At 30.1% G+C, this 12,031-nt stretch overlaps 1 long non-coding RNA gene and 1 pseudogene across 2 annotated transcripts; both read right to left on the reverse strand.

Annotated features, from left to right (window-relative positions):
• Positions 1–9,590: 9,590 nt before the first annotated feature.
• Positions 9,591–10,110, reverse strand: LOC143591650 (DNA topoisomerase 1 pseudogene; annotated as a pseudogene). Its single transcript, XR_013145731.1, has 3 exons — positions 10,012–10,110; positions 9,817–9,907; positions 9,591–9,739 (listed from the first exon to the last, which is right to left on the reverse strand). The product of XR_013145731.1 is annotated as a DNA topoisomerase 1 pseudogene (transcript).
• Positions 10,111–10,262: 152 nt separating this feature from the next.
• LOC143591654 (uncharacterized) lies at positions 10,263–10,746 on the reverse strand. Its single transcript, XR_013145732.1, has 3 exons — positions 10,587–10,746; positions 10,417–10,506; positions 10,263–10,321 (listed from the first exon to the last, which is right to left on the reverse strand). It is a non-coding gene; the product is annotated as an uncharacterized LOC143591654 (long non-coding RNA).
• Between the last annotated feature and the right edge of the window lie 1,285 nt (positions 10,747–12,031).

Genomic DNA, 12,031 nt, shown 5'->3' on the forward strand with positions numbered 1-12,031 from the left:
AATTTTTGGTTTTTCTGATCTTAGGTTTTGCTTTTGGCAATTGTACTTTGTTCATTTTAGATACAGTTGAACCATACACAGCTTCCTCAAAATCTTGAGGCTCACATAGAATGTGATTAGAAGGTCGACTGTTATGTTCCTTGTGTATAACCTCAGGTTCAAATATGTCCTCAGTGATAACCTCCTCAACAAAAACTTTATTACTTTAAACCGAGGTCCTTGAGTTGATAACTGAGCATGAACTTTTTCTTTTGTACTTTGTTTAAGTTTCTCCTTTTGAATGATTGATTTATTGTTCTTAGATAAAGAAACATTTGAGGATTTGTTAGACATAATAACTTCCTCTTTTCCAGAAAACGGATTTTGTGAATAGTCATCATGAAATGGTGGAGGAACTTTCACAAAGCCTAAACCATTTTTAGAACCATTTTGTTCACCAAATACTTCAATTATTTCATTCAACAAAAAGGATGAGTTTCTAAATTTGTATAACTGGGATATACACACAAGATTAACAGTTTACTAGTGTGAATACTAAATAGTATGTAAATATAATACGATACGCATATGTCTCCTAAATAATTGAAAATAAGTAAAAGGGGGAATGAGTTACTCACCTTATCGAATAAGCAAAAAGGGAAACGATTTGATAAGAAAATAAGATGTCACGCTCTTCGAGAATTATCAGTGAAAAACCCTAGTTAAAAATGATTGAGGAAACAAACACAAATTAAAGACGGATCCTATAACAGGATAGATATTCGGGATTTGATGATGATCGAGTGTATTTGTGAAAACATTTATAATTTAAATGTATTATTATTTGTTAAGTCACTTTTATTTACCATACTTTAAAATATGTACTTATAAATATAATATTTATACAATTAGTCATAATTTTGATAAGTTATTTAATAATGTTTGTTTTAAATATTAATTTTAATTTAAAAACACATTTAATATTTTTTATATATGTATACACATATTTATGAATATATATATACACACACACATATATAGTTTTAGCGAAAAGAACCGGAAAACGTCAATCTAGAACTGCCAAAATCTCAAAAATATATTTAATTACCTTTTTATATTAATTATATTAAGTTTTATTAATTAAAAACATTAAAAAAATAAAATACCCAAAAAAACGGACTGGAGGCGCGGGTTACAAGCTCTTAGCCAAGGGTGCCAACTGGGCTGGTGTCTAAGCCAGTTGTTAGATGAAACCACTTAATTAAATACACACAACCAGATTAATCCCAAATCATAAAAAACCTAGAAATTACAATCGGCCAAAACGTTTGATGTTTTGCCGAATTTTTATGGGGTTATTGTAAATGGTGTAATGACGAACCAGTAACATAATTCAGTTACCTACAACTATGATGAGTTGATGGCCGGTGGACGATGACAAAGAACCCGCAGCCAACGATGGAATCAAATACAGGTCTTGGCAGGGAAGATAATGGAATTAACTAAGAGCTTAGATTCGTGAGGCTTGCAGGAAGATGTATACCAGTTTAATTGAATTATTATGAACCCTAAATGGTATAATACCAAGCTATTAATAACGGTTAGTTAATAATGCAAACCAAATATTTTGTTGATCATATTCTTTAATTAAATCGTCGGTGTAGGTCGTTTAAGGCAATGAAAACGATTTACAAGATCAGTTTCAGTTATAATACAAAGATTAAGGTACAAGAATTCCAACAGGTTATGGTTAGGATCGGGATACGGGTAATGGATACGGGTTTGGGTGAATGATTATAATAAAACCTTTAAATAAATTGCAATTTGGTCCCTTAATTTCATGTGTTGATACACTAAAGGTTAAAACTAAGTTGTTGTTTTTTTTTTGGGGGGGGGGGAGAGGATTGTACATAATTCAAACATATAATAGACAATATGATAAACGAAAATAATAATACTCGATAAATGTGATATTTTATTGCTTAAATTAACCAAGCATAGAAACGGGTCGGGTAACGGCTAACAAAACAGTAAACGAAAAAATTCAGATTGTTACAGTCTGCCTCAAACTAAGTTATTATCTTTTCACTTTGATATTACAGGTTTGGCCACTTAAACGAGATAAGGGGTGTTCCGATCTCTTCATACTTGTTTTTGCTATCAAAATAGGATCTCGTCTAAAAGGGGCTCAATGACTAGGCCCAAGAGACAAAGAGGATGTAATGAGAAAGATTGGTCAGGATTAAATTAGCCCATTACCCTTATCGATAATCAATAATAAGGATAATAGACTAAGGGACTTGAAGAAATTACACCCTAAATGGGCCTCCGAGATAAGTAAAGGAGGCGACCAATAACAAGGAAGGCCTAGATGAGTGAAAGAGACACTAAATGGAAGTATTAACAGCCCAAAAAGATCCCTAATCTAGTTATTCAAGAAAGGAAAGCATGTGTTATAATAAGTATTCTAGTCCTGACAAAAGGAAGGTCAAAACCAACCACGCATCCCCACCCAGGACACTTTACATCTACAAACAAGGCTTTCCAATAGGATAGAATGAGTAAGGCAAAGAACCAAGAAGCAAAGACCAAATGATAATAGATCAAGATTTTCCTTTCTTTGTACCATGTATCCCTCTCTTATCTATATAATGGGAAAGGAACATATAATTGAAGGGGGACATTCATTCATGTACTTATTGTATCATACACTTTCATTAATCACAATTGATCATTTATTAGAGCAATTCTTGAATCCTCTTGATTTCTCTAATGAACTATTCTAATGTTGATTAGAACCTTTAGTCGTAGGCATGACTCCCCCTCATATCACTACATCACACCTTATATTTTAGCTGGTATATGATTTTGTCCTTACCACATGAAAGAAGAACAAAAAGAAACAAGGCCAAAGAAGATTAAGGCCAATGCCATCGAATAATGAAACGAGGAACCCGAACCAAAATGAGTCCAAGAAACACCATTCGTTCTAATTCAAGGACTCAACAAGATTCGATCTTAAAATTGGTTGAGTGAGAGAGGAAACAAAGTTTGGGAAGAAATCAGCGTGAGTCGCCTGAGCTGGGTCATGGAGACCCTGTGACGTGAGAGAGGCCAGTGTGGTGTTTGAGCTCATGGAACACATGTCGGGCCAATCCTGAGGCTTTTGTGAACCATACCGGTTAGTCTAATCCAGAGTTAATAAACATAAAAGTCGAGTTTTGGTCTTTTTGAGTTTCGTTGGAATACTAGTTTGGTGTAAAATTGAAGAATCACTATTTTTTTTATTGGGAAGGTGTTGATGCACTTGATACTTATGTCAGGCACTTTTAATTGATAGGGTTAATCTCTTTGTTTGAGAATATTTAAGAGGTAAAGTTGTAATTTTAGATCAAAATTTTTTTTGGATTTTCAAATAACGGATTTTATTAATCTCTAACAAATCTTTTTATTTATTTAAGATAATTACTCATCACATGAAATTTTGTCAATGGGGTTAGTGATATAGAGAAAAGATAGAATACAATAATTGTTTAACGTACATTAGGTACAAGAATACTTATATTCGTGAAATCGATCAATGAAATCACATCACAATATCTCGAAATCGTCACATATCCAATTAATCATTGGTTCACCGAAATAAACAGTTTTGGATCGTTAATCGATCAAATTTTTACTTTTCTTCACGAAAACGGTTTTGAGCGTTTTAGTATTTTTGACTGAGCATTTTAGTTTTTTTGCTGAGCGTTATAGTTTTTTTTGCCTTCGATCGTTTTGATTTTGCCATTGAACGTGATTCACGTACTTATTGTGCGTTAAGCTTATTGTACAGTAACCTCACCATAATGAACCCTAATGATATATTAGTAAATATTTGACTTTGAATTTTAAAATACCAAAGAATTAGAAGGTGTTGGATCAAACCTCCCGGGTGATAAAAATTCGCTGCTAAAGGAATACAGGAAGTTTTATGTAAAAAACTTGAATCGTGGAGTACGTTCTTTAGGAAGAGCCGCCATGCTCATAATTTCAATTAATTGATGGCTCTATCATGTGGGTGTGTTTGAGGTTCTATTTGCTTTATCTTTGGATCCAACCAATCTTATAACTAATTAATCTGTTACGTATATTTACTTTTCTACTTTGATTTGGAGTCCAGTAGGTTAATCTAAAGAATGTGCCCTCTCCAATATGATGTAGCAATAGGAATTATGAGTCTTCTAATAAAGACTCTAAGTTCAAATACCACCTATCACATTTGGGGGGACATGAGTGACTCAATTAAGCAAAACTGAAATCTTTGTGATCTCCAATTTGATCAAGAGGGCGTCTGGGTTTTACCATTAGTGGGCCTTCGGGTGGGTGGGTTTTCCCTGAAACTGGATATAACTAGAAGACGCTTAAGAGCTTCGTGTGACTGGGTTGAGCCAGCTGACGGTGACCTTTTATTGTTAGGCCACCCCGTATGAAATACCTAGACATTTTATTTTGTTGATCATTCAAAAAAAAATCTAAAAATAACACACCAACATTAAAGTTCTAACTTTTGAAATTATCTCTAGTATATATAAAGACTGAGTCAAGACCTCTTAATTTTTAACAGGTACAATAAATAATGCATAAGGTACAACACCCAATGCATTAAAATTTAAGATTCTAGGGATAATTTTGTCTTTACATAGTTAACTATTTTGTGATTTTATAATTACAATATATACCCCTGTAACTTACAATATATATCCCTTGAAACTTACGATATATATCATTATACTTTAGTTTACTTTTGTAATATTTAGAAATATTTACACATTTTACCCCTCTTCTTTAACAACAAATTTGACAAAATTACTTTTTTTTACTTTCGCCTATCTCTACTATATATATAATGTTCTTAAAAAAAACCGAACCAACCATTATGGCGTGCTAATTTTTGTCGACGTTTCAATATAAAAAAAATTCAAAACAGATTTGTAGATTAAAATGTACAAGTCAATGAAGCATTAAAGTACAAGTTAGATATGCAAATAAAAACCTACAAAATGTTTATAAACACCCCTGTTCTATTTTACATTATGAATTATGAAATTACAAAATCCGCCCAACCAAAATACACATAATACTAATTCGGTTCTGGTATATGTTAACATTGAAAAAACCCTTACATAAAATAAACTCAATGATCACATAAACTTATTCAGTTGTTAAATAACAAAATTTTCCACATATCAATATATACCAAATAAAATTTTATTAATATCAATTTAACACTTCTTTTCAAAATATCACTACTAACCTGAGCTCGTTAATGATTTTGGCAATATTCAAACGACCGATGATAGCAGCATCTTCGTAGCGTGCTTCGTGCAATTACGCATCATTGAATTAACCTACACCAAATTTAATCGTATTAACATGTCTAACCTGAGCAATTACATAAAATTTTAGTAATATCAATTTAACACTTCTTTTCAAAATATCACTACTAACCTGAGCTCGTTAATGATTTTGGCAATATTCAAACGACCGATGATAGCAGCATCTTCGTAGCGTGCCTTCGTGCAATTACGCGTCATTGAAGTAAGCTACAACAACTTAAATCGTATTAACATGTCTATTTTTTAACAATAATTCAACAGTTACATATTTTGAATGAATGTAATAAATTGTTTTATATTGATACTATTTAAAAGCTGGACTAATTAAAAAAACAATAAGTTAACATTTAATGTAATAAATTATTTTATAATAATGACATGTCTATTTTTTAAAAGAAACAAAATTAACTGATCAACATTTGTATAAATATTTTGATTTCCACTATAAATTTTACTTTTGGGCGCAAAAAAACCATACAATGTAATTCAAATATGAAGTGGGTTAGTGGGATGACACATGGCAGAATTTTATTTGTTATGCAAGTTGAATTGAAAACTATTTATATACATGATCCGATGTTTAAAAACCCTGCAATTTCTCAATCTCCTTCAACCATAATGAAGATAATTCTCAGCATAACACAAATAGATCACAAGGTAATATTTAATTCATCTTAATTTTGCTTTCATAAGTTATTTTTTTTACCTAATATAAATTTTGCATGTCCAATTTTGTTCAGTCTAATTCTGATTGTGTTGAGGTCATTTCATGTGATCTTAATTTCATTCCCTACAAATCTGATATGCAGCATGGAACTAATCAAAAGGTATCTACATTTTTTTTATTCTTTTTGTTCTCATTTGCTGATTTGAAAAAATGTTGACTATACAGTTTCAAGGGTTTGAAAAAAAGGCCAAGAGACTCAAAAACCTTTCAGAATGGTGCTGGAGTGATGTTATTAATGTTGATGACTCTGACGACAATCAAGATGCTGATGACCTACATGATCAACCTGGGCCGGGTTTAAACCCCAATATGAAAATAAAAAAAACCCCGTGTCTCCGTCCAGAAGCGTAACCGAGTTACTCATGTTAACTCTTAGATCTACTAAGTTCAGTTTTGTTAAGCTTTAAATTATGTTTTGTATGTTTGCTTTTGTTATCTTTGGTATGTTATCTTTATTTTAATGAATGTTCTTTGTTTTTTAGCTTTACTCATGCTAACTCTCAATCTTTTAAATTAACTTTTGTTTAGCTTTAAATTATGTTTTATCATGTTTGTTTTTGTTAACTTTAGTATGTTATCTTAATTTTAATGAATATTGAGGGTATTTCTTTGTTCTTTTATTAAATATTAAAAAAGAAATATTGTTAACTTTAGTATCTTATCTTAATTTTAATGAATGTTGAGGATATTATGTTCATTATAAACATCATGCAAAAACAAAAAACTAACATTCTAAACTGTTAATTTCGTAAAAACATGTTCATGTTCTAGGGAATTGTCATTGTTGATTGCAAGAGTTATACAATTAAGGCATGGTATCTTAAATCTTGCAACCTCATGCAAGATTTAAACGTTCATTGATTAGATATTTCATTTTATAAAATGCTAAAAAATCAAAACAAGCCCCTTTTGTTAAAGTTTAAATATATAATACACTTTGAAGATGTACCTTGCAAAATGACCACTATTAAAAACGGAAATTATCTGAAATAGCCCTTTATGTATCATAACTTGAGAAATTCAAGACCCTTTTTGCAAATAAATTGTTTGCCAATGCATTCTTGTCAACCATTTTCTTAACAGCTTTCCCTCAAAGCCTTAAACCATTTATAAAAATTTATGTAACACCTAATAAATACGAAAAATAAAATATGAATATGAATTTATGCTGAAGTGAAGGTAAATATAATATAGATACGTGTACAAGTTAAAGTAAAATAAAATCAAATTATATCTTTACATTTTCTCCTACTTCTAAGCAAAAATGCTACGAGGTTATGAGATCATGGGTTGATAAGTATGATTACGATATTACACAATATGTTACATTTAGGTTTTATTTTAAACTTATGTTTAACTATAAAAACACTATCAACACCAATTTTTGGACATATATAACTTAGATACTTATAAAAATATATGTAAATATTTTTAAAATTAATCCAGAAGCTACATAAAATATATAAAAAAGGTAAATATATAACTTATGCTTATTACTTGAACTTTAATTAAATATAAATACATAAAAAAGGTAAATAGATAACTTATTTGTTACTTGAATGTTAAATACAAAATTAAATATAATCTATGTTAACAGTTACTTCAAACAAACGTGGGTTCCTTTTTTTTGATGGGTGTGTTGCTTTAATATATGGCAGGTCAATCTAACCACCTATATCATCTTCTTCAACTCTCGAACTAGGATTATCACACTCCTAATTAGCAGTTTTTAACAAGTTTTTCCAGTGATAGGTATGCAATTTATATATTCTTTTTTTATTATAAGAATTATTACATGTTACATATATTTTGAATATGTTTTAAATTAAACATACTTTAGTGAGTCCATTATTTTTACATATAAGTTAATAACTAAATATATGAAATTCAGGTAATAAAAATAACTTGTATTTCATAGTTGAAGTTTTAATAATATAAATAAATAGTTACATGTTAACACAACAGTTACTTGAAATTGAAACGTGGTTTCCTTTTTTTTGTTGGGTGTGGTGCTTCAATATAAGGAAGGTAACATGTGTTTGTTACTTGAAATTTAATAATAAGAATTATTACATGTTACATATATTTTGAATATGTTTTAAATTAAACATACTTTAATGAGTTCATTATTTTTACATATTAAGTTAATAACTAAATATATTTATGAAATACCGTAAATAAAAATAACTTGTATTTCTAAGTTGAAGTTTTAATAATATAAATAAAGTTACATGTTAACACAACAGTTACTTGAAACGTGGTTTCCTTTTTATTTGATGGGTGTAGTGCTTCAATATAAAGAAGGTACTCTAACCTCCCTTTTTGATCTGCTTCAACTATCAGAATTTCGATTTTCACTCTAAATTCACAGTTTTCAACAAGTTCTTACATTGATAGGTATGCAATGTGTTTACTATTTTACTAATCAGCTATAAAATTTTCTTATATGTTTTATATTGTAATTGCATTCTTTGGTTTAATCCCCTACAAATCATTTTAAACTATAAGCATGTCTTACATTCTCAGATTACTTCAAGTTCTCTCCGTGAAAGCTTGAAGAATTTTGCATCTACTCTCAGAAGTACTTTCAAAGTTATGTACTTTATTTGTTTTATAATTGCTCATACTTTATAAAATTTTTATGAAATAACCTACATTATTATGTTTTATATGTTTTAGTTTGGTATGTGTTAATATGTTTAATATTTAGCTATATCGGTTTATGTGTTTCATTTGTTTGATAGATTGTTTTGTATTTAATGTTTTTATTATAGCGTAATTATTTGATAACAGAACATTTTTGCAAAATAAATGTAATTAAACAATATAAAATAGACACAAATTCTGCCCATAAAAGTAACTATATATTAATATTGGTATTCCTCGGGCCTCAATTAAACTTCGCCAATGCACACACAAATAATATAAACTGCACAATATAAATGATTAGTTAAGAAACCATACCTTAGATTCCAGCTAATAAAGATAGTGAAAGAAATCCATAATACCCAGCAAAACCGAGACATTCTACATCTTCACCAGCAATCACTCCAGCAACAAACGTACCATGTCCAATATTATCATTTGAAGTATCTTCATTGGTCCAATTAGTGCGTTCTATTGTAAAAACATAATATCAGATTCTTACTATATAAATCTTGCAAATTTAACCAATTTATGAAGATAATAAAACCTTAATGTTGCGAAAATGTGAATGATCTGAACGAATTCCAGTATCGAATATAGCCATCTTAACTTTTGCCCTGTGTATCCTTTAGACTTAAGTGAATCTGCCCCAAATAAAGTCGTAACTTGTGATTTCTGCAGGAAAATTATTCATGGCACGTATTAGAACTTCATAAAACTAATTAGTATTATTAGGGCTGTACACCAACCTAACATCCAATGAACTGTTCGGTTCGTTTACAGGCCAAGACATAACTCTATTATTATTATTATTATTATTATTATTATTATTATTATTATTATTATTATTATTATTATTATTATATGCATGTTACCATTTCATCCAATGTGATGGATGCATTATATGTACGGAAAACTTTAGCTGTAAGCTCAGGCATAAGTGTCTTTAAATGAGCATTTAACGTACTCGTATCCAGCTTGTCAAAAAGATCTTCATTACCCTTCTTTCCTGTTCATTTATAATTCAGTAAAAATAAAAGAGTTTGAAATAATCTAATGAAAAAAGTCAACATGAAGTCAACTGACCTATTCGAAACTGTTGAATTGCTTTAAATACCGGAAGCTCGTCTTCAACCTCGTTCTGGTATCGTATGGAATCTTTACCAAGAAAGTCAAACTGGCATCAAAACATACAACATTAGTTATTTTTTAACTATATTTTTAGAAAAAATCAAGTTATGTAATTCTGTTAAAGTTATAATATGAAAAAAAAAACCATGCCTTCAGGATGTTTAGAGGCTGTGGTTCAACATTTTCTACTTTCAATGTGCAACAGCCGACTGTATCAGCTTCGTCATCATCCTGCAACAATAAATACATAGTATGATTCTTTGGATTAACTTATACGTCATTTTCAAGATAATTAATATCATAAATTGCAATTACTATTATATGCAATTATGATCGAAAAAGTTTAGTGGCATTACGCTTCAGGGTTCATATTCCTCTTTATCTTTCCATCAGAACCCTTAAATGGCGGTTTCCCTTTCTTTGCACGAGCCAAATCAGTTTCCAATTCTTCTAAAACACCCTACAGTGAAATAATAACAAAAAAAATATAACATGTTTACATAAAGAAATAAATATAACATAGATTATAGTTAAGGAAAGGTAACAAAGAGTAACCTTTAATTCTTCAATTTTCTCATTCAATCTCGTCATTTGTGCACTATGAGACTTTGAAACACTACGTTGATGATTACAAATAATTGCAACCTACAAAACATAATGCACGAAACTAATATTATGTGATGTAAATATAAAATGAACAAATTTATGAAAGGATAAAATTCTACCTCCTTATTTGCTTGGTTGTGTATGACTACATTTTCAGCAACATTCCCACCCTTCAAGCCCTTATTTAACTGCAACCAGCAAAACAATAACACCCACATTTAACTTTAGCCGAACAAACGATCGAACATGAACAATTCAACGAACGGAGTTTTCTTGTTCGTGTTCATTTATGTACGTTCGCTTACAATATAAGAACGGTTCATGAACTTAACTGAACACACATGTACCAACATTAATAAATATAATTGAGCGAAACAATATAATTTTCATGAACTTAAGCGAAACAATATGATTTGGACCCGTTAACTCAAAAATGATAATTCTCACCCATTTACTAAACAATATAATTTTGACACGTTAACTAAAATTGACAACTTTGACCCATGTACTGAAAATGCTATTTTTAACTCGTTTACTAACAATGATGAGTCATCTAAACTATTTAAGTATTAGCCATTGAAGAGGATTTGGAAGTTTCGATACGTTTATAATGGAAGGTACGATTTTGTGTTATGAGTCATCTCTAACGGGTCAGAAAGAAAAAAAGAACTTGGCTCAAAAGAGTAATTGCAATAAGTTTGATGATTTTAGACTAAAAGTATTTTGGGTTGACCCATTTTTCTTTCCTTCTTGCTACATACTTCATGACAATGACCACAAAATCTAATGTAAACAATAAATGTTAAAAATACACTCCTCTGCAAAGGTTTTAGAAGAAAATCAAGTGCATAAAAATATTAATAAAAAAATTCCAATAGTGAACTGCAATTTTATATATATATATATATATATATATATATATATATAACATCTCTAATATAAAAAATCATGAATCAGAATAAAAGAACACTAAAATTGTAAAAATAAAAAATATATATATAGGGAAAATTGTAGATACCTTCAAGATAGAAGGAATGGCAGGAGGTCTCGAAGAGGTATCATAATTTGAAAGCCTAAATTTCGTTCAATCGTGAAATTTGAGGATTATCAAGGAGCCAACTAGCAAGCAACTGTGAATGCGAATTCTTATATAATTCCCATTTATGCAGAGACCTAGGTCACGATCGATCTTCAATAGCGCTCACTGGAAATTAAAAGTTAAATTGTTGTCAGGGTAGTAACAAATCGACTACCAAAGCTTAATTATTGAATTTAATCACACTTATTTATTAATAGACAGAAGATACAATCTAACCCAGTTATCATAAAACCAACATAAGCCGATTTGTACAATCTAACCCCTAAATCAAAACAATCTGGACAATTAAAAATAAATCATAACTAGAAAAAAATCAAATTGGGGATTTCACCATGGCTGAAGGTGTTTGAGTGGTTGCGATTGAATGGTGGCCAAGACGTCGGGGCATCCTCTAATTTGTTTGAAGCGTGTTCAGATCTCTGTTGAGGGTTTTTAGTTAGAGTAGTTTGTGATCTATGTAGAGAC

Source organism: Bidens hawaiensis, unplaced genomic scaffold, assembly GCF_021521415.1.
Source record: "Bidens hawaiensis isolate Kalapana, Puna unplaced genomic scaffold, B.hawaiensis_p1.1 tig00039967_1, whole genome shotgun sequence".
NCBI classification, from domain to species: domain Eukaryota; kingdom Viridiplantae; phylum Streptophyta; class Magnoliopsida; order Asterales; family Asteraceae; genus Bidens; species Bidens hawaiensis.